The sequence below is a fragment of the Ovis canadensis genome, chromosome 1, assembly GCF_042477335.2.
Source record: "Ovis canadensis isolate MfBH-ARS-UI-01 breed Bighorn chromosome 1, ARS-UI_OviCan_v2, whole genome shotgun sequence".
NCBI lineage: Eukaryota > Metazoa > Chordata > Mammalia > Artiodactyla > Bovidae > Ovis > Ovis canadensis.
The window spans coordinates 272,353,997-272,377,684 of NC_091245.1; the positions used below are offsets into that span (position 1 = coordinate 272,353,997).

Consider the following 23,688-nt stretch of genomic DNA (forward strand, 5'->3'; position numbering starts at 1 on the left):
CACCACCTCCAGCACTTATGGATTCCACTTGCCTGGTTCTGAACTTGCAGTCAGTGGACTCACACATGGGCTCTTTTTTATCTGGCTTCTCACCTTAGCATTGCATTTTGACTTCATTCAGAGTGTTGCAGTTATAGATGGCTTCTTCTCAGTGCTGAATAAGACCCCCATTCATTTCAGTCGCTCAGTCATGTCTGACTCTTTGCGACCCCATGGACTGCAGCACACCAGGCCTCCCTGTCCATCAACAACTCCCGGAGTTTACTCAAACTCATGTCCATCGAGTTGGTGATGCTATCTAACCATCTCATCCACTGTCGTCCCCTTCTCCTCTTGCCTTCAATCTTTCCCAGCATCAGGGGCATTTCCAGCGAGTCAACTCTTCGCATGAGGTGGCCAAATCAGGTGGAGTTTCAGCTTTAGCATCAGTCCTTCCAATGAATATTCAGGACTGATTTCCTTTAGGATGGACTGGTTGGATCTCCTTGCAGTCCAAGGGGCTCTCAAGAGTCTTCTCCAACACAATTCAAAAGCATCTATTCTTCAGCGCTCAGCTTTCTTTATACTCCAACTCTCACATCCACACATGACTCTGGAAAAACCATAGCTTTGACTAGACGGACCTTTGTTGGCAAAGTAATGTCTCTGCTTTTGAATATGAGGCCTAGGTTGGTCATAGCTTTTCTTCCAAGGAGCAAGTGTCTTTTAATTGCATGGCTACACTCACCATAAACCACTATTTCCTCATCCCTTCTCCTGCTGATGAGTACTGGCTCAGTTTCCAGTTTGGAGCTATTAGGAATAACACTTTTGACCATTCGTGTATATGGCAATTGGTAGAAGGATGGGCCCATTTCCACTGTGTGTATAGAAATGAAAGCAAGAGCGCACTAATTTATTTATGAGTCCACCCTGCGTGTGTCTGGTCTCTTCCAGCCAGAAAATAGTTTAAGAACTGGGGAAAGGGAGACAGAGACCAAGAAGTTCTAAAGAAAAAGCATGAGATGACAACAAGCCTTTTTTTTTTTCTTTGAGATCTTTAAAGATGAGCTGGAACTCAGAGGCGCTGTTTGGGGCCAGCAAGTGACCATAGTCGGTGGGATCTTCATTTTTCCTGAGTTGGAATTCTGTAATGTGATTTAGGAGTTTATTTCGTTAGAGAATGGGACATGCAATAGAAATGTGAGGGGAAACCTGGGACTTTCAACTCCTTCAACAAGTTGAAAGAGAAGAAAATTTAAGAACTCTTTTCTTCAGATTCCGAGAAGTTTTCACAAACTTATTGAGCTTTCAACAAAGCTCTTGAACTCGGTTCATCCCTTTACATACAGAGAAAATCCAACTACAGAAAGGGTCAAATCTGAGAACAGAACCCACAACCCAAAAAATACTCTTTCCAGCAGTGAGCCAGGCCCCTTCCCCACCTCCCTGCCTTGGTCTCTGGGCAGCTTCCCTGATTTGGAATTAATCACACGAACCGCAGGCCACGGGTCCCTACTCTTATCTGTTTCTGTAGCACACACCTTGCTTTGTGAATTATACAGACTCTACTAAGATGTTTCCGTCATTTTATTTTGGACCCTTGAACAAGCAACTCAACTCAGAGGTATTTGTCCTCTGTCCTAGTTTATTTTAATCACTTTTTTTTTTGGTGGCAGGAAGATGATATCTCTGAATATGAGAAAAAGTACGCTATACAGAAATATCACAGGGAGGAGGTGGAAGAAGATGGTAGAGGAGGAAGATGGGGAGATCACCAGCCTCCCCACAAATACATCAGAAACTCATCAAGATACTGCAACAGCTCCTACAGCAGAAGACCCCAGGCCTCCAGAGGGGCAAGCTGAGCTCCTGGGAATGAGAGATCAAACCAATATTGTAAAGCAATCATCAATCAATTAAAAATAAATAAATATTAAAAAAAAAGAAATATCAGAGGGAGAATTTTCTACTTTCCTGAAGGGCACGAGTAACTGACTCACTTTTGTGGAATTACTGGTGAAAGACCAATGCATGAGTAGGTGATTTTTTATGATGATCATGAAAATGATGGATGCTTATAAAAATTTCCTTTGAGGTTGCTGGGCAAGTCTAAAATGCAGTATTATTTTAATACTTAATATTTAATATTTTTATTTTTTTAATTTTAATATTTCATTATGTCCCTAAATGGTAACCCTTACAAGCTGGTTTTATTTTATAGTTTTAGATATTTCAAAAAAGATGCTCCATGTCATTATTCCTTCAGTTTCAGTTCAGTCACTCAGTCGTGTCTGACTCTTTGTGACCCCATGAATTGCAGCACACCAGGCCTCCCTGTCCATCACCAACTCCCGGAGTTCACTCAAACTCACACCCATCGAGTTGGTGATGCCATCTAACCATCTCATCCTCTGTCGTCCCCTTCTCCTCCTACCCCTAATCCCTCCCAGCATCAGAGTCTTTTCCAATGATTCAACTCTTTGCATGAGGTGGCCAAAGCACTGGAATTTCAGCTTTAGCTTCAGTCCTTCCAAAGAACACCCAGGACTGGTCTCCTTTAGGATGGACTGGTTGGATCTCCTTGCAGTCCAAGAGACTCTCAAGAGTCTTCTCCAACACCACAGTTCAAAAGCATCAATTCTTCAGCACTCAGCTTTCTTCACAGTCCAACTCTCACATCCACACATGACCACAGGAAAAACCATAGCCTTGACTAGATGGACCCCTTTCCTTACAGAAATGCAAATTAAAACCACAGTGAGATACTGTCATTAGAGTTTTTAATTCTAATGAATTAAATTGTGATAAAATTCTAATAAATTAAGTTGTGATAAAAACCTATCACAATTTTTTTAGAAATTGAACTGTATTTGATTTACAGTATTGTGCTATCTTCAGGTGTACAGCAAAGTGATTCAGTTTTATATTTATATTCTTTTCAGATTGTTTTCCATTATGTATTATTACAAGGCAAGGAATATAATTCCTTGTGCTGTACAGTAAGTCCTTGCTGGTTATCTATTTTATATATAGGAGTGTATATGTTAATCCCACACTCCTAATTTATCCCTTCCCCCCTTCCACTTTGATAAACATAAGTTTGTTTTCTATGTCTGTGGATCTGTTTCTGCTTTTTAAATAAATTCATTTCTATTATTTTTCAGATTCCACATATATGTGATACCATATAAAATGTGTCTCTCTCTGTCTGATTTACTTCACTTAGTGTGATCACCTCTAGGTCCAGCCATGTTGCTGCAAATGGCAAAATGTCATCCGTGTCTGACTATTATTCCACTGCGTATATGTACCACATCTTTATTTATCTGTAGAGAGACACTTAGGTTGCTTCCACATCTTGGCTATTGTAAATAGCCACTGTGAACACTGAGGAATGCATTGTTTTAAATTAGAGTTTTCTCTGGATATATGCCCAGGAGTGGGATTGCTGGATCACACGGTAACTCTGTTTTTCATTTTTTAAGGAATTTCCATACTCTTCTCCACAACCGTGTAGGAGGGTTTCCTTTTCTCCACGCTCCCCAGCATGTATTATTTGTAGACTTTTTGATGATGCCCACAGAATGGTTACTATTTGTGTAAGATAACAACAAGTGTTGTCAGTAATGTGGAGAAACTGGAAACCTCATACATCACTGGTGGGAGTGTAAATTAGCTAACAATTTGGGAAACAGTTTGGCAATTTCATTAAAAAGTGGAAGTGAAAGTCACTCAGTCATGTCTGACTCTTTGAGACCCCCATGGACTATACAGTCCACGGAATTCTCCAGGCCAGAATACTGCAGTGGGTAGCCTTTCCCTTCTCCAGGGGATCTTCCCAACCCAGGGATAGATAGAACCCAGGTCTCCCGCATTGCAGGCAGATTCTTTACCAGCTGAGCCACAAGGAAAGCCCTTCAGTGAAAAGTTTAACAGAACTTTAACATACAGTCTAACCGTTCCATTCCTTGGACTCTATCCAGGAGAAATGAAAGCATTTGTCCACTCAAAGACTTGCACATGAATGTTCATAGCAGGTTTATTCATAATAACTCCAAACTGGAAATAGTCCAAATTGATAGATATATCAACTGGTGCATGGATAAATAAAATATGAGACAACCATGTAATGGGACATTATCGAGCAATCGAAGGAATGCAATGAAGTTTTAACACAGGCTAAAACATGAGTGGATCTTGAAAATGTCATGCTAAGTGAAAGCAACAAGATACAACAGATTATAGTGTGTGATTCCATTTATATAAGAAAATGCAAATTTATAATAACAAAAAGCAGAACTGGTTGCTTCGTGCTGGCAGTGGGAACAGGGATTAACTGTAAATGGGCACAAGGAAACTTTTAGCAGTGATAGAAATGTTCTAAAGTTGGATGATGGTGATTGTTGAACATTTCTATCAATTTACTAAAATCATTGAATTGTTTAGTGTCAACAAAACTCTATAGTATTTAAATTACACCCCCAATAAAGTTGTTTTAAAAAGCTTAAGCTCTTCTACTATAACCATATTTGCGTCTTCTTAAGCCACTAAACCACTAAAAGAATTATACAATCTCTTTTTGGCATAACAAAATTCACTTTGAAAAGTGACGTAAAGAATAAAAGCTCTCAAGAAACCCTTTGGTTTCCTCTTGGGCACTCTTAGTTTTTGACTCTCCTGGGTTTATCAAGGTTCCTGTCTTTTGCACACTTGCAGTGACCTCTGAACCATCCATCACGTAAACGTAAAGAAGTCCCAGGTGTGCTTTCAGGATGAGGACTTCAATTTCAAAGTAAGACATGACAGGAAGACCAGTTGCTGAGATCCAGGTCATCATCAGGCTAGATACTTCTGAGTCTCTTAAATTATTTAAACTCAAGATGATGTTATTGAACAACATACTCTGGCCAATACCCAGATTTAAGTGAAGTGTAAGACTTCAGTTATCAACAATACGAATGAATAATGGTCCCCAATTGTCATAACTTGGGGTCTCTCTAGGTACCTCGAATAGTACAGCTGCAAATTCAGAAGTTTACGTAGTTTTCTACAAGATGCTGCTGATTCCTAGCAATAGTTACAGCTACCATGTGGATCATTAAAAGATATTTTTAAATGTTTCCTTGGAAGTACATTTTCTTATCAACATACAACAGATTCAGAAAAGTGAGCAAATTATAAGCATGTGAGGAATTTTAAAAAACAACACACCTTTCGAAACTCTAGCCAATTTAAGAAAAAGAAGATTTCACCACCCCAGAAGCCCCCTCTGGTGATCCTTCCCAGCTACCACATTCACTCTTTTCCTCAAAAATAATCACTGTTTGGATTTCAAATACCATAGATTTGGTTTGCACGCCCACCCAGGTTTTGTTTTGGCTGTGTGGCACGTGGGATCTTAGTTCCCCAACCAGGCATCAAACTTGTGCCCTCTGCGTTGGGAGCATGGAGTCTTGACTTCTGGGTCACCTGGGAAGTCCCCCTTTTTGCCCAATTTTGAACTTTGTATAAATTGAATCATACAGTATATGCTCATTTGCCTCTAGTTTCTTTTACCCTACGTGAGTCACCAACTGTTCTCTTCTATTGCAGGAACATATCACTACTTATTTATCCCTTCTATTGTTGATGGACTTCTGAATTGATTCCAGTTTGGGGGCTAATATGAACAAAGCAGCTGTGAGCATTTTTGCCTGTGCCTTTCGCTTACAAGTGTGTACATCTCTGATGAGTCGATATTTGGGAATGGTCGCTGGGTCATAGGGTATGTGTATAGTTAGCCTGAGTATAAATCACTGGATTTGTTAAAATCTAGAAAGCTACTTGAAGTGATTTCAGAGTAAACACTCCTAAATGCAGAAATTTCCTAAATATAAACACACATTCATTCTTCTTCAGACTTGACCTGAGCAAACAGTCTCATAGGTGGGACAATTGAGAATCAGTCACGAAGTTACTGGACTGTGATCTCACACAAACATAACTTCTCAGGACGTGTCTCCTGTGGGTTTCAACCCTCGGGAAACGAGGCCACCCTGAACTTCCTGGCATTCCTGCAAGCTCCCAGGTAGGATCTGGAGGAACGAAGTTTCCATCTTGCTATAGCTTTGATCTGCAAAAAAGCAGTGTTTGTTCAATTTCCTCCTGCGGCCTGAAAACCAATTTATTTTGAGAGGTTTTTAAAAAGTTCAGGGCAATTATTATTATTTTCAATTTTTTCCCCATCCATTTGCCATGAAGTGATGGGACTGGATGCCATGATCTTAGTTTTTTGAATGTTGAGTTTTAACCCAACTTTTTCCACTTTCCTCTTTCACCACCTAAAGTGAAGAGCTGACTCATTTGAAAAGACCCTGATGCTGGGAAAGATTGAAGGCAGGAGGAGAAGGGGACGACAGAGGATGAGATGGTTGGATGGCATCACCGACTCAATGGACATGAGTTTGAGCAAGCTCCGGGAGTTGGTGATGGACAGGGGCGCCTGGCATGCTGCAGTCCATGGGGTTGCCAAGAGTCGGACCTGACTGAGCGACTGAACGTCATCAACAATTATTATTATTTTGGCTGCATTGTGAGGCACGTGGGATCTTAGTTCCCTGACCTGGGATTGAACCCACACCCCCTACATTGGAAGTGGTGATGGTGGTTTAGTCACTAAGTCAGGTCTGACTTTTGCAACCCCATGGACTGTAGCCAGCCAGGCTCCTCTGTCCATGGGATTCTCCAGGAGAGAATACTGGAGAGGGTTGCCATTTCCTTGGAAGTCCCCTCCAAGGTAATTATTACCACAAGAAGGTGGGCTGAGTCTTCCAATTCTTAGGGGGCACTTGGCTATTTTTCTGGAGCTCCGTGGCTGTCTCTGAGGAGGGTTCTAGGCTCTTGCCCATGACCACTTCTGGGGTAGCTGTGGGCTCATAAACTGGCCCATGTGATAGCCCACCCCTGACTGCTCACCTTGACAGTTGAGGTCAAGCTAGGGAACCCTGGTTCACTACACGATACTACACAGCCCAGGCGAGTCTTAGAAATCCAGAGGTTCTGCCCGCAGGGAACGGAACTTCCAAGGGAGTATCCATGTCAGGTTCACCTCCTGGTCTTTGGACTGGGTGTTCCACCTGGGCTGGGAGAAAACTTCCGATGAACGCAAGGGATCCTCTGGCTTCCCACCTGCCCTCGGGAAGTTGAGGGATTCACCGGAATTCCCACACCTTGAGGTTTTCTTTACACCCTAAAGGACTGGATGATAGAGATGTCTCAGTTTTGTTTTCTTTCATCTTCTCTTTCTATTTGGATTCTTTCTGTTGTTGTTTCATCTTTCTGAGTCTGAGAGGTACTTTGTTAGAACACAGAGGAGCAGCTTCCTGAAGAGTGTCCATTGTCTTTGCATTCAGATGGCAAGTGGTGACTACATTTTTTCTTTTCCACCAGACCTTTTTCTTGTCCCCAAGGGAGCGGCCGTAGCCCTAGAGTTCATCGTCAAGAGAAGTTATCGTATGTGCTTGACTTTCCGCTTGCCTTTTCTTTTTTTGGTGGTGCAGTGGATGAGAATCCGCCTGCCAGTTCAGGAGTCAGAGGTTCGATCCCTGGTCCAGGAAGATCCCACACGCTGTGTGGCAACATAGCCCACACTCCATAACTACTGAAGCCTGAGTGCCTAGAGCCTGTACTCTGCAACAAAAGACGCCACTGCAGTGAGAAACCCGTGCCCCCCAATGAAGCGTTGCTCTCACTCGTAGCAACTAGATAAAGTCCTTGCAAAGCAACGAAGACCCAATGCAGCCAAAAATAATAAATAAATTTATTAAAAATTGCCACAATTTTTTACTTTCTCATTTTCTAGAGGTTGTGTTCTCCAAGCTCAGATGGGCTTCCTGAATGCAGTCACACTTCTTGTCTTTTTCCTCTTTTTTGTTGCCCCGAGGCATGCGGGATCCCTGACCAGGACTGGAACCCACAGCTGATGCAGTGGAAGTGCAGCCTTAACCCCTGGACTGCCAGGGAATCCCCTTCTTGTTCTGATAAACTGTGGCCATGCTCTCCAATTCTACCATGTTCTAAACTTCTGCCTTTCCGGGGCCGTTTGCTGCAGTGAGTTTTGAGGATGTTTCCCAAGGTTTCCGCACACTATAAGGGGATGTTGGACCAGACAGCTCTGCTCAAATGGTTCAGTTCAGTTCAGTCGCTCAGTTGTGTCTGACTCTTTGCGACCCCATGGACTGCAGCACGCCAGGCCTCCCTGTCCATCACCAACTCCCAAAGTTTACTCAAACATGTCCATTGAGTCGGTGATGTCATCCAATCATCTTATCTTGTCATCCCCTTCTCCTCCCGTCTTTAATCTTGCCCAGCATCAGGGTCTTTTCCGATGAGTCAGTTCTTCGCATCAGGTGGCCAAAATATTGGAGTTTCAGCTTCAGCATCAGTCCTTCCAATGAATATTCAGGACGGATTTCCTTTAGGATGGACTGGTTGGATCTCCTTGCAGTCCAAGGGACTCTCAAGAGTCTTCTCCAACACCACAGTTCAAAAGCATCAATTTTTTGCTGTTCAGTGACACTCAAATGGTAGCCAGGGCCAGATCCATCCTCGGAGAGCTCCCGGTGCCTTCCGCGCCCGCACCCTCCCGCCTCTACTTGCCCCCTTCTCCCTCCTGCCCCCTGCGCTTGCATCCTGCGGCTGCCTGGTGGTCCTGCTCTGGCTCCTCCCGCCACCGTGGGAGAAAGCGTGCTTCCTGGCTGACCTTGCCATCACCTCCTCCTCCTGTCCTGAGGCCCCTGGGTCCAGCCCTCTCCTCTCTGCCCATTTCTCTCTGTCCTGTGTGTTTTGCCCACAACAGTTCTCCCAGTCCCTAGAGAGTTCTGTTGCTTTATCTGCACTGTGGGTTTATATCTGGGCCTGGTCTCTCTTGAAGTCACCTGCCCCTGAGCAGCAGGGGCCAACCTCTGGAAGCCTGACTAGACTGGACTCCGCCACCTCAGTCTCCCCCCTACCCCCAGCCCTTCAGGTTCTGTCTCTGCTTCCAGTTTGAGTCCCTGCCAGGCACCCCCTGGGGCCCCCTGGGTCTAGGGTAGGTGTCACTTAGGTACCAACTCACTCACAGAAGGCCAATGACTGCCAGCCTTATCCCTCCTAAACCAGAACCCCAGGCTCTCTGAGTCTCCCCGCAGGTAACCCCCCTCCCTCACCCAGGTCAATGCCCTCCCCTTTATGAAAATGTGGGGCCTCTCCTGACAGCATGTAGGACCTTAGTTCTCTGACCAGAGATTGAAGCCACATCCTTTGCACTGGAAGGCATCGTCTTAGCCACCGGCCTGCTGTGGAAGTCTCGGGTCAATGGCCCTTGCGTGGAGTTTCCACCCGGGGTCCTCAAAAGGAGTCTAGTCAGCGATCAGAGGGGCCAGCAGGCCGAGCAGCAGGAGCAGGATGGGCCAAGAGAAGCTTGGCTGTCGCCTGGGCAAAGGCCACTGCCTGCCCCGCACCCACCTGGGGAGTGAGAGCACTGCTGAGTCACTTCCGGGCCCTGCTGGCCCCCATGATGCTTGCAGACTTCATCACCTGCACTCAGCCCCTCAGCCAACAGTGACCAACCCTCTCTCAACACCACCCAGGGGATCCCTCTTTGCTCCAGACCCTGCTTTATTATGGGGCTTCCCAAGTGGCGCTAGCGGTAAAGAATTAGCCTGCCAGTGCAGGAGATGTAAGAGACGCAGATTGGATCCCTGGGTCAGGAAGATCCCCTGGAGAAGGAAATGGCAACCCACTCCAGTATTCTTGCCTGGAGAATCCCACAGACAGAGGAGCCTGGTGGGCTGCCGTCCACGGCTTCGACCAGAGTCAGACACGACTGATGTAACTAAGCGTGCACCCCTTTATTGTTAGTGACTGCTTATTCAACCACTCAAATCATTTACTAAAACTGGACTGAACACCTACTGTGTGCCAGGTATCATTCTACGTCTTAGGGACATGTGGTGAATAGACAGATGAGGCCCTTGCCTGCCTGGGAGCTCACAGTCAAGGGGGGAAAACCAGTGATTCTCTTAGTGGGGTCTATGGACACAGGGCCAGGCCAGAACATTCATGTTACTGGTCTCAGACAAGGTAGTACTGAACTCGACAGACGTTTTTAGGAACTTCTCTAGCTCTTTGACAGAGTAATTTTATTTTTGTTTAGTTTTTTTTTTTTTTTTAAATAACAGCCTCTTGTTTATCTTTTTTCCATTTTGTTTTTCTAGTAAGCATTTTTATGTTTTACAAGTTCAGTTCAGTTCAGTCGCTCAGTTCAGTTGTGTCTGACTCTGCGATCCCACAGACCACAGCACGCCAGGCCTCCCTGTCCATCCCCAACTCCTGGAGTTTTCCCAAACTCATGTCCATTGAGTCGGTGATGCCATCCAACCATGTCATCCTCTGTCGTCCCCTTCTCCTCCCACCTTCAATCTTTCCCAGCATCAGGGTCTTTTCCAATGAGTCAGCTCTTCGAATCAGGTGGCTAAAGTATTGGAGTTTCAGCTTCAACATCAGTCCTTCCAATGTATAGATGTGCAATGGACTAGAAATTTAGAAAAAGTCATCCCCCATTCGAGAAAATTTGAGAAGCATTTCTCTAAACCATAAATTGCAATTCCTGCCATGAAGAGCATGAAGGAGAATAACAAGGAAACCTGGTTTAAGGAAGGTGGGATCTGATGGGACCTGAAGGGTGAGGAGGAACCAACCAGGCAAAGAGCAGAGGAAGCTTTCCAGGCAAGGGGACAGCCTGTGCAAAGGCCCTGGGGTGAGAGAATCAGGAGGCCTGACATAGGACAGAAGTCAGCAGAGCTGGAGCAGAAGGAGCAAGGAGAGATGGTGGGAGGTGGGGCCTGATCACTTGGGTGCCCTCAAGAGGCCCCGAGAAGACACCACAGTGTCTTAGGGAAAAGAGTGACGTGTCTGGCTTATGAGGAAAGTCGCCCTCTGCTGCTCTGGGGCAGTGGGTTGAACGCAGTGGGAGAGGCCGAGGAAGCCAGCTGGGAGGTGAAGAGTTCAGTCAGCAACTGCACCTGGGGGTCAGTGTTCACAGGATTCCAGGAGGGCTTGTTCCTGTGCAGACTTGGGGTGAACACATGAGGCATCCGCACTTCCTACCTGCCCCTCACAGGTAACACACATCAGACCCAGAAAGACGCTGTGACACCAATGTCTCAGCTGAAATCCAATCTGGAGACAGGGGTTTTCACATCAGCTTCTTGGAGCATGCAAACCCTTTTATTTTAAAAAAAAAAATTTTTTTTTCTTTTTTTGGTTGCACTGTGAGGTTTGCAGGATCAGTTCCCTGACCAGGAATTGAACCTGTGCCCTTGGCAGTGAAAGTGCTGAGTCTTAACCACTGGAACACCTGGAATTCCCCAAAGCCCAGTTTTTTTGGCCTTGCCATGGCATGCAGGATCTTAGTTCCCTGACCAGGGATCTAATCCTTGCTCGCTGCAGTGGAGTCTTAACCACTGGACTGCCAGGGAACTTCCCCAAACCCTTTTAAAAGAAACTTCTTGTGCCTTGGGCACTTATTGATTGAGACAAGATGCTGCCAAGGTGAAATCTGATTTAAAGAAGGCTTTCCTCAAAGATACTCTATTTTTCAACTAAGAAAACAAGCTGAAGAATGGAGAAAGGACTTAATTCAAATTCAGAATTTTTCTGAAACATCAGAGGAGAGACTGGGTGATAGAAAAGTTGGCTGAGTGCCTTTCTATCCCTTGATGTTTGTGTTTCCACAACTGGGTGATAATAGGTGCCCTAAACAATGATGTGAAGATGCTATAAACTTCTGAAGTATCTTGTAAATCACTGCTGCTACTGCTAAGTCGCTTCAGTCGTGTCCGACTCTGTGCGACCCCATAGACGGCAGCCCACCAGGCTCCCCCGTCCCTGAGATTCTCCGGGCAAGAATACTGGAGTGGGTTGCCATTTCCTTCTCCAATGCAGGAAAGTGAAAAGTGAAAGTCAAGTCGCTCAGTTGTGTCCAACTCTTAGCGACCCCATAGACTGCAGCCCACCAGGCTCCTCCGTCCATGGGATTTTCCAGGCAAGAGTACTGGAGTGGGTTGCCATTGCCTTCTCCGTGTAAATCACTAAAAGGAAAATTTAGTGATTTTAGCATGACTTTATGAACTGTGAATATTTTTTTGGCTCTGAGTCTTGTGGGATCTTAATATTTCCCAATCATGGATGGAACCCAGGCCCCCTGCAGTGCAAGCACTGAGTCCTAACCACAATTTCCAGAATTGTGATGTCTGCATTCATTTTTTTAAAATGCAGGCTGTAGTGCTCGCTTCGGCAGCACATATACTAAAATTGGAACGATACAGAGATTAGCATGGCCCCTGCGCAAGGATGACACGCAAATTCGTGAAGCATTCCATATTTTTTGGCATTGTAACATGTATACTATCATGTAAGAATCGAATCTCCAGTCTATGTCCGACGCAGGATACAGCATGCTTGGGGCTGGTGCATGGTGATGACCCAGAGAGACGTTATGGGGAGGGAGGTGGGTGGGGGGTTCATGTTTGGGAACGCATGTACACCCGTGGTTGATTCATGTCAATGTATGGCAAAACCAATACAGTATTGTAAATTAAAATAAAGGAAAAAAAATTATTATTAAAAAAAAAGCAAAAAATAAAATAAAATAAGATAAAATGCAGGCTGTAATTGAGACCCTTTTAACAGGATGGTCTGTAAGCCTTCAGTAATCTGCATATATCTGGAATCGGGTGGGGGGGGCGCAGTATTTCTTCTCCCTGCACTGTGCTGCGTCAGCAGAGAAGTTCGCCAGGCCATTGTCATCGAGGCTGCGGCACCCTAGTTCCCAGGCGTGGACCAGGGTTCCTTAGACCCTGATCATCTTAGTTCCTCAGAGCAGGCATGGAGCCCGGGTCCACGCAGTGAAAGTGTGGAGTCTTAACCACTGGACTCCAGGGAATTTCCTGAAGGGAATTTTCAAAATAGCTTTGAAAATTCAAGTCATGCCTTACAAATAAGCGACTTATTTGTCTTGGGTCTGCCAGGGAATTTCCTGAAGGGAATTTTCAAAATAAGTTTGAAAATTTGAGTCATGCCTTACAAATAAGTGGTTTCTTTGCCCTGGGCCTGCCACAAAGCTCTTCATAGACAGTTTCTTCCTGTTTTTTTCCCCAACTACGTTTGCTTTATGTATTCTTTTTTTGTTGACCTTTTCCTCTTTTCTTAAAAAGCTTATTTTATTGTTTAATATAGTTGATTTACAATGTTGTGTTAAATTCTGCTGTACAGAAAAGTGATCCAGTTATATATATACATACATATATTCTTTCTCATGTTTTTTTCTATTATGATTTATCACAGGTTACCGAATATATTTTCTTATGCTATACAGCAGGACCTTGTTGTTTATCCATTATATACATAGCAGTTTATTGTTGTTGAGTCACTAAGTCCTGTCTGACTCTGCAACCTGATGGCTGTAGCCCACCAGGGTCCTCCGTCCATGGGATTCTCCAGGCAAGAATACTGAGTGGGTTGCCATTCCCTTCTCCAGGGGATCTTCCCGACCCAGGGATCAAATCCATGTCTCCTGCATTGGCAGGTGGATTCTCTACCACTGAGACACCAGGGAAGCCGAGACGATAGTTTATATCTGCTAATACCAGACGCCCTATCCATCCCTTCCTCACCTCCTACCAACCCGCCCTGGCTACCACAAGTCTATTCTCTTCATAGAAGTTTGCTTATTAAATAAGTCTCAGTAAATTCCTGTCAACTATCCAAGCCACACTTTGTAATTTCTTTGAATTTATTTCATTATTCTAAAAATGATCATGGAAGACCCATTATCACTTTTTAAAATAATTAGAGCTTAAAATGCATATTAAATGAATGAATAGGCTGCCAGTACATTATGTTGACAAGTAAACAGTCGTGATTAGCTGTTGTTGTTACTGTTTAGTCTCTAAGTCGTGTCCGACTCTTTGTGACACCATGGACAGTAGCCTGCCAAGCTCCTCTGTCCATGGGCTTTCCAGGAAAGAGAGGGTTGCCATTTCCCTCTCCAGGATACCTTCCCAGACCTGAGATCAAGCCTGTGTCTCCTGCATTGGCAAGAGTTCTTTACCACTGAGCTACCAGGGAAGCCCCTTGCTTTGCTGGCGGGAGTGTAAAATCTCAGCTTCCTCCCCAGCAATTTGGCAATACATGGGGAATATGAGCTTTTAAGAAAATTTACATCCCTTACCCTTTTATAAATATCTCCTTGAGACAGAATCAGAAGTAAGGACAAATATGTTTATACACAGATAAAAGAAGAGGGCAACAGAGGATGCGATGGTTGGATGGCATCACTGATTCAATGGACATGAACTTGGGCAAGCTTCAGGAGACGGTGAGGGACAGGAAAGCCTGGTGCTATAGTCCATGGGATTGTGAAGAGTCGGACACAACTCAGCAACTGAACAATAACAACATTTTCTATAATAATAATTTTTACCAAAAAATGAAAACTTAGAATCATCCTAAAAGTCAGTAATAGATAAATGACTATTTACAATATAAATTATGGTGCATCCATATGAGGCAATATTGTGCAGTTGTTAAATGCTCATGTGCTATTTGAAAAAGGAAGCAAAATTATTTTTACACCATGATCCTTATTTGTTAAACCCGCAATACATGTATCCTTGAATAGAAAGTTGAAAGTTAAGTCGCTCAGTCGTGTCCGACTCTTTTCGACCCCGTGGACTGTAGCCCACCAGGCTCCCCTGTCCATGGGATTCTCCAGGCAAGAATACTGGAGTGGGTTGCCATTTCCTTCTCCAGGGGATCTTCCTGACCCAGGGATCAAACCCAGGTCTCCTGCATTGCGGGCAGGTGCTTTAACCTCTGAGCCACCTTAGAAGAGCTTATAGAAACTGTTTAAAGTAATTATTCTGGAGTGATGGATTATGGGTAATGTAATTTTTTTGATGTTTTCTACAATTTCTTCAAAAACTATTCATTTCAATGAAGTCCAATTTATCTGTTTTTTTTTTTTCTAGTTTGTATTTTTTGGGTTGTATTTAAGAAATCTTTGCTAAATCCAAAGTCATTACTATTTTCCCATAAGACTTATATTAGAAGTTTTGTAGTTTGGATTTTTTTCTTTCTTTCTTTCTTTTTTTTTTTTTTCTGGCCATCTAGCACAGCTAGTAAGATCATAGTTTCTCAATCAGGGATTGAACCTGTGCCCTTGGCAGTGAAAGCATAGAGTTCTAACCACTGGACTGCCAGGGACTTCCCTGTTTTCTATAGTTTTAAAATGCTCTACAATGAATATGTATTTTTTAAGAATAAGTGATACTTATTAAGAGTAACAATGAAAATATTTAAGCCATCAGTCCTTAGATGTCAATTCATATCTATTACTTATATGGATTAAAAATTCTGTAATAATGAAATAACCTTAGTCAAAATATTATAGACTTTTAATCAAGGGTATTTCTAACGTAGTATGTTGATTCATAGAATGTGTGGTTAATGGGGTCTTCAGTACCCTTCAATCATGTAAGTTATTTGTTCATAGCATTTTCACGATTAATCCAATGTGAAAAATCTGATTTAGCCCAATGCACTAACTACCACTAATCTTACTGGTGACAAGAAAGTCCTGATAAGGATGGGTTGGAGAGGTGAAGATGAGGGCAAGTTTGGGATTTAACTTCACTGAAACCATTTTCTTTGAGGGATTGGATATCTGATCTGATTTCGTTTACTTCAGATCTTTGAACAAATCATTACCTAGGGGTGTGAGGGAGGGAAGGAGTTAAGCACTGCTTGATTTAGGATTTGTTTTGGAATCACTTATCTACTGGGCTGTTGAGAACAATAAACATTTTCTAAATACCTAGAGGAATGAAAGTAGATTGCTTTCTAGTAAGAAAGTGGCAGGCGAAACTTGATTCCTTCTCTATATTCATTCAGATGAATGTTTGAGCAAAAAAAAAAACAAAAACCCCTCAAACCAAAACAAAGCATAAAAGTTTCCTTTTAAATTGGTCATCATCTGTAGCTGGTGTGTGGCCCTCTCAGACTTCTAAGATGACGTATGAAAAATATTTATTTTGTAAAATAAAGTTCAAAAAGGCAAAGACATCATCAACTTAGACCAAACACTCAATAACTTCTGCAAATGGATTGTCAATAGGCATTGACATATTACACATTCCTCATTTTGGCCAGGGAGGCGTAGAGTTATTCTCAAGGTTAAGTAAAGGTCACCTCTCTCTGCCAACTGCCACTCAGTGGTGATGGAGAAGTAAAGGCTGGAGTTGGGTGCCTGGAAGTTTCACTTAAGCAAATGGCCCCAGTCTGTCTGTTCACTCAGGTCATTTTGTTAGTTTTCCCATAATTGTACTAGATCTGTAGTCAAGTGAACCAACAGATTCATCACTGATAGAATCTCTGAGCTGGGTTGACAGTTCTTTAATCTGTGCCTTCATGGCCAGAGGCCATTATTTCTAATTGCCTTTCACCCTTTCATCTATTTCTCATACACATTAAATTTAATCTTAACATTCAATGATGACTGGGAATTTGATCTGAAGCAGCTACTGAACTATGTTCATAAACTTCAGTAGCTTCAAAAAAAATTTTTAAGGGCTCATCAAAATTCAAAAGTAGAAAACAAATAGCAGTGGCTTTCTAGTGATTTAAGGTTGCTACAAGATCTTTGGGTTGATCATTCTAATTAAAAACAAAATTGGGGGGCCACACAGAGAAGCGTGTGGGATCTTAGTTCCCTGACTAGGACTCGAACCCGCATCTCCTTCATTAGAAGTATGGAATCTTAACCACTGGCCCACCAGGGAAGTCCCTGTGTAGATAATCCTAAATATTTAGGTTCTCAAATGATTTGGCTCCTTGAAAGAAGAAAAGGAGCTTTCATTGCACTTTCAAAACAATTTTACAGAGGACACTTCTGATGATTTCAGATAGGAACCTCTGAACTTTTTCTTTTACATTTATCAACTCTATACTTCGCTCTTCTGTGCTAGGAACTGAGGACCCAAGGTGAATCAGACAAGTCCCCTTGGAGGAAAATAGAGAGAGCAAAGTATGTGTTTGGCTCAGTGTGTCTAGCCCAGAGGACCTCCCGAGAGGGAGGGAAGCACGTCTGGGGGTGGCTGGGGAGCAGCAGGGAGCACCGTGGAGCAGGCCCCGCGAATCCCAGGGGTTCCCCCTCTCCCGCCCGATTCAACACTCAGGATTATCCAGAAGCATGTCTGTCCATCCCACAGGTGAGAAGACTGAGCTTCAGGGAGTGAACTCTCCAAGATCCCCCTACACCAAGTAGAAGGTGAAGCCAGGACCTGAGAACTGGTATCCAGATGGCTTTGATCCAAAGCCCAAACTCTTTTTTAAAAAATATTTTATTTATTTATTTTGACTACACTGGTCTTCACTGCTGTGCATGGGCTATCTCTCGCTGCGATTTTTGGGCTTCCTGTTGCAGGGGCTTCTCTCATTGCCAGGCACAAGCTCTAGGATGCATGGGCTTCAGCAGTTGTGGCGCAGACGTTTATTTGCCCTGAGGCATGTGGAGATCTTTGCAGCCCAGGGATGGAACCTGTGTCCACTGCCTTAGCAGGCAGATTCTTTTTTTTTTTGGTAAAAGAAAATTTATTTTTAACTGGAGGAGAATTGCTTTACAATGTTGTGCTGATTTCTGCTATACATCCACATGAATCTGCCACAGGTACACACACCCATGTCCCCTCCCACCTCCCTCCCCATCCCACCCTTCTCGGTTGTCACAGAGCCCCTGTTTGAGTTCCCTGAGTCATACAGCAAATCCCCATTGGCTCTCTATCTTACATATGGTATTGTAAGTTTCCATGTCACTCTCTCCATACATCTCGCCCTCTCCTCCCCTCTCCCCCTGTCCATAAGTCTGTCCTCTGTCTGTTGGCAGGCAGATTCTTAACCACTGAGTCATCAGGGAAGCCCCTGAGGTGACTTCTTACGGCAGCCACTAATGCAGTGATGACAAGAACTGTGGACAAGAAGCAAAAGTAGGGTGGTGATCCCAATGAGGAAAAACAAGGCATGGAGTCATGAGCATCATCACATGAGGGCCTACTGTGTGCCAGGCAGGTTTATTTTATTTTTAAAATATTTATTCATTTATTTGGTTGCTCGGGGTCTTAGCTGAAGTACATGGGATCTTTCAGTTGTGGCGTGCCAACTCTTACTTGCGTCATGTGGGGTCTAGTTCCCTCTTGTTCATTCGCTGAGTCGTGTCTGACTGTTTACAACCCCATGGGCAGCAGCATGTCAGGCTTCCCTATCCTTCACTGTCTCCCAGAATTTGCTCAAACTCATTGTCCATCGAGTCGGTGATGCCATCCAATCATCTCATCCTCTGTCATCCCCTTCTCCTTCTGCCTTCAATCTTTCCCAGCATCAGGGTATTTTACAATGAGTCAGTTCTTCCCATTAGGTGGCCAAAATATTGGAGTTTTAGCTTCAGCCGTCTGTCCTTCCAATGACTATTCAGGGTTGATTTCCTTTAGGATGGACTGGTTTGATCTCCTTGCTGTCTAAGAGACTCTCAAGAGTCTTTTCTAGTTCAGTGATTAGGGGTGAAACCCAGGCTCCCTGAATTGGGAACGTGAAATCTTAGCCACTGAACCACCAGAGAAATCTGAAGCATTGTTTTAAGTACGTTATATAGCCATGTTTCCCTAGAGCTTATACAGTTGGTGGTGTTGTACTCTTAGAGAAACTAGGGCTCAGAGAAGTCAATGACATACCCCAGGTGACTCTGGCTGGAAATAGCAGAGCTGGGCTTTGCTTACTTTGCTTCTTGGAAGTTGGTCATTTGAATGTGTATTTAGTCCCTGTTTGGATATAACATTGAACTTTATTAGTATTCAAATTTGAAAATTAAAGCTACCTATTATTCCTATATTTTCTATATAAATATTTTTAAATATTTATTTATGTGCTGTGCTGGGTCTTAGTTGTGGCATGTGAACCCATACACATGGCCTGAGGAGTCAGCTTTCTGACCAGGGATCAAACCCAGGCCCCCTGCGTTGGGAGCGTGGAGTCTTAGCTATTGGGCCATTAGGGAAGTCCCTCTTTGATTTTCTATGGTGAAAAAAAGTGGGACAAGCAGTGATTACTGTGCCACATTCAAAATACAGTGTCTTTCCCAGGGAGAACAGACAGGCATAGGTGAAGGCCTCCTTTGGTGGGAGATGTGCACACGTGGGTGTTTGGGGGCAGGTAGCGTGAAGGGAAGACAAGAGGTTTCTGAGTAGAAGTGGCTTCGTAGCTAGCCTGGAGACCATCCCTACCCTGGCATTTTGTTTCAAAGGCCCATCGACTCTCCACATGTGGATCACGGTCCATTCCCATCAGACTCTCCAAGGATACCTGTTAAACATGCAGGTTCCAAGGACTTTCAGGCTCACTAGAGCTGGGAACCTGCATTTTAGCAGCTCCTTAGGTGTTCTTGGGCCCTTCAGAGGTTGAGGATAGACATCCCACCCCATCTGGCAATTGGCAGACTATCCCAGCAGGAAAAGACGGTGACTCTGTGCCTAGACCTTGAAGGGAAGCGTAAGGGCAGGTTCAGGTGCAGCTGTGGTTGAAAGTGAAAATGAAGTCGCTTAGTCATGTCCGACTCTTTGCGACCCCATGGACTGTAGCCCACCAGGCTCCTCTGTCCATGGGATTTTCCAGGCAATAGTCCTGGAGTGGATTGCCATTTCCTTCTCCAGGGGATCTTCCCAACCCAGGGATTGAACCCAGGTCTCCTGCACTGTAGACAGACTACCGTCTGAGTGGCTGTGGTTGGGCAACACAGAATATTAACAACAGTGACTGAAACAATATCTTCCATCTCATTTCAGTCACTGTTGTTTAAAGGGTATCTCGCCACGTCTGTGTCCAGGCCTGGGCCATTCAGAGCTGGAATGGTGAGACGACTCGGGTCCTTTCTATTTTTTGTTCTGCTGCTGGGTGGCTTCTGCTCCTTGGATCACTTCACGGTCCAAGGTGACGCCTTGGTTTCCAGTTGTTAAAATCCCCATGCTGGGCACTAGGATTGAGGAGGGATGAAGAAGGGATGCTCCTTCTTTGAAAGGCAGTTTACGGAAGTTGCATACACTTCCTCTCCCTCCATCTTGGGCATTGCCCAGAAAACCCCCAGCTGCCCTGCCTGGCTGAGAGCTTTGTTCTGGGTTACCAGGTGGAACCATTTCGGAGGCACCTGGGTGGGGGCAGATATAGAAACTCCTGTGGCCGGGTGGGTGTCCCACCCCAGTGGTGATGCCTGCTTGTGTTGAGATGGGGAGTCGTGCAGCCCCCAGGGTGGGGGCCTTGAACAGAGTGGTCAGTTGGGGCAGGTGGACACCCGTGCGAGACACATGAGCCCAGGGTCATCTTTTGGCGGGGTTGGGAGAGGGTGGGACAATGGTAGAGATGGCAAATACCATGCACTAAAAGCCAGTATTTTCTCCCATTTTCTAAATTTTTTTGTTTATTTATTTTTGGCTCTGCTGGGTCCTCATTGGTGCCAGCAGACTTTCTCTAGTTGCGGTGGGCAGGGGCTACTCTCTAGCTGTGATACGCGGGCTTCTCATTGTGGTGGCTTCTCTTGTGGAGTGCACACTCCAGGGCACGTGGACTTCGGTCGCCGTAGTCCGCGGGCTCAGTAGTTGCAGTGCGTGGGCTTACTTGCTCAGCAGCGTGGGATCTTCTGGCACCAGGGATCGAACCCATGTCTCCTGCACTGGCAGATGGATTCTTTCACCCCTGAGCCACCAGGAAAGCTCTCTTTTCTTGGATAGAATAAGGGATTAACAGTCGAAGGAGGGTGAGGAAGGCCCCCCACCAAATAATTCTGAAATTCTTGTCAGTGATGGACAGTGGGAACACGTTTAGCCAGATTCGGGAAAATGGAATACTGACATTTCATATGCTCCAAATGTGAGGAACATCTCACACCCCGCTGTATTAGCCAGGGTTCTCCAGATAAACAGAACCGAGAGGATGTGCCTAGAAACATGAGATTTATTGTGGGTGGGAATCAGCTCATGTGAGGATAAGGGCTGAGATGTGCCGCAGTCTGCCATCTGTAAACTGCAGAATCAGAAAGTGGGTGGTGTGGATGATGCTTGCCCATGCTGGGGCGGGCAGAACATCGTCTGAGCAAATGCTAAGCGTTTCCAGAAACAGCCTCACAGACAGACCCAGAAAGAGTGTTTTACTAGTTTTCTGGGCATGCCTTAGCCCAGTCAAGTGGACACATAAAATTATCCATCCCACCAGCTTAAGGGTAGTAGGTGATGTTAAGTGAGTTAAAGGGAGTGTGTAAATCGATAGAATCTTTTTTGGAGATTAGTCTGGAGTCATATGTTAAGTGTCTTTAAAATGTTCAAGACAGAGAATTCTCTGGTGATCTAGGGGTTAGGACTGAGCACTTTCACTGCTGAGGGCACAGGTTCAATCCTTGGTCAGGGAATTAAGATCCCACAAGCTATGTGGTGCAGCCAGAAAAAAAAAAAAGTTCAAGCCTTTTTGACCCTGTAATAATTCCAATATAAAGAATCTAGCTCAGGGGGCACACTTCCTCAAAGATATTTGCTGTTTTGATTATTTAAAATGGGGAGAAACAAGGGGATAGGCGGGAGGGAGGCTCAAGGGGATAGGCGGGATATGGCTCAAGGGAGACATATTTATACTTATGGCCGATTCACAATGTTGTACAGCAGAAACCAACACTAAAGTGTAAAGTAATTATTCTCCAATTGAAAATTACAAAGATATTTTTTAAAAACTGGTAGTTCAAGATCAAGCAAAATAAGAATTAAGTACTTGGGACTGAATAAACTGATGAGGATGAAGACAAAAATTAAAATAAAATAGGGTGAAACAGGATACCACCTAAGTGGCTAGTGGGGAGGGACTATGGTCTTTCTTCACATTTCTGCCTCAGTGACTGAGACACTTCTGCCTTCCTGGAGAAGAACTGGGGAAAAGGGTTCCCTCTGATCACTACTCCTCACCCTCACAACAAACGCGTCTGTTAGTCGGTCAATCATGTCCAGTTCTTTGTAACCCCATGGACTGTAGCCAGCCAGGCTCCTCTGTCCGAGGAACTCTCCAGGCAAGAAGACTGGAGTGGGTTGCCATTGCCTTCTCCCTGGATCCTTCTGATCCAGGGATCAAACCTGGGTCTCCTGCATTGCAGGGGGATTCTTTACCATCTGAGCCACCAGGGACAGGGGCAATTTAGCCGATGGTGGAAACAGGCCAAGGCTACTGACCGTGCACCAGCTGTCTGCTCTCTGCCTAGACCACCCAGGTTGCCGCAGACCACACGTCCTCGTGCAGGCAGCTGGTCTCACCAAGCCTCCAGCTCTGCATACCCACCCCCGCTCACATCAGCTGTAGGGACAAGAGCCTGGTTTGGGCTTTAGGCTTATAATGTGGATGTATGCTGTATTTTTAGTTCTGTTGGGTGCTTCTCCTTCTCAGAAGGGTAGTGAGGGGTGACTGTGCTTCCTGGGAGGTGTGTGCCATCCCAGGAGTATCGCCAAGAACAGGGAGAAGAGGTGGGGCTGAGAGCCCAAGCGTCTAAAGGCAGGAGGGGCCGTGGAGTCTGGCAGCAGCTGCTGCAGGCTGACTCACAGCTGCCCCTCTGCTGTGCGGGGGTGGGGAGGGGGTGGGCCCCAGGAACAGGCTGAATAACACAGTTGGCACAATTGGAGTGTGAGTCACTGTAAGGCTGGCGTCATCAGCCCTGGCCACGTGACCCTCTGAGACCATGGCCCCCCCCCCCCCCCCCCCAAGCAGAGCTTGGACACTCTGGATTTGCAGAAATAGCCGAAGACAGGCATCGAAGTACTGGAAAGAGTTTTTCCTCTGGGTCATGGGAAACAGAAGAAATCTTGGCCCACGAATGCGCTTGTTCAGGAATGACAACTGCATTTTCTCTACAGTCATCATTTCTGACACTGTGGCTCCCTGGGTCCCTGAGGTTTCCATCACATCTCTGGCACACCTGGGACTTTTGTGGTGATGGGGTATAGTGTGGGGAGCGAATATTTAGTCCTGGTCATCAATCCATACTAGTGACCCCCAGACACCAGCCGTCCGTGGGTATGCAGCCCCACTTGGTGGCTATCTCAAAGTGCTGTCTTTTGGATAATGTGCTTTTGTTGTCTTTTGACTTAGACTAGACTTCCCTGGGGAGAAGGCAATGGCATCCCACTTCAGTACTCTTGCCTGGAAAATCCCATGGACGGAGGAGCCTGACCAGGCTGCAGTCCATGAGGTCGCTAAGAGTCGGATACAACTGAAATGATTTAGCAGCAGCAGCAGCAGCAGCAGGCTGAGAAGGCAATGGCAACCCACTCCAGTATTCTTGCCTGGAAAATCCCATGGGAGGAGCCTGGTAGGCTGCAGTCCACGGGGTCGCTAAGAGTCGGGGTAACTCCTGCATCAGTTGACTTAGCTGGGTTTTCTAAGGCAAGGGGCTAGTAATATAATATGCTATGTCCTTCTGACTTTTTGAAAAAGTGCAATATACAAAACATGAGTGCTATGTCATTTCAGTCATGTCTGACTCTTTGCCACCCCATGGACTGTAGCCCGCCAGGTTCCTCTGCCCATGGAATGTTCCAGGCAAGAATACTGGGGTAG

General features: G+C 45.0%; 1 non-coding gene across 1 annotated transcript; it reads left to right on the forward strand.

Moving 5' to 3' along the window:
- Positions 1 to 12,285: 12,285 nt before the first annotated feature.
- On the forward strand, positions 12,286 to 12,389 carry LOC138431340 (U6 spliceosomal RNA). The gene has a single exon (XR_011253619.1). It is a non-coding gene; the product is annotated as a U6 spliceosomal RNA (small nuclear RNA).
- Positions 12,390 to 23,688: the final 11,299 nt, after the last annotated feature.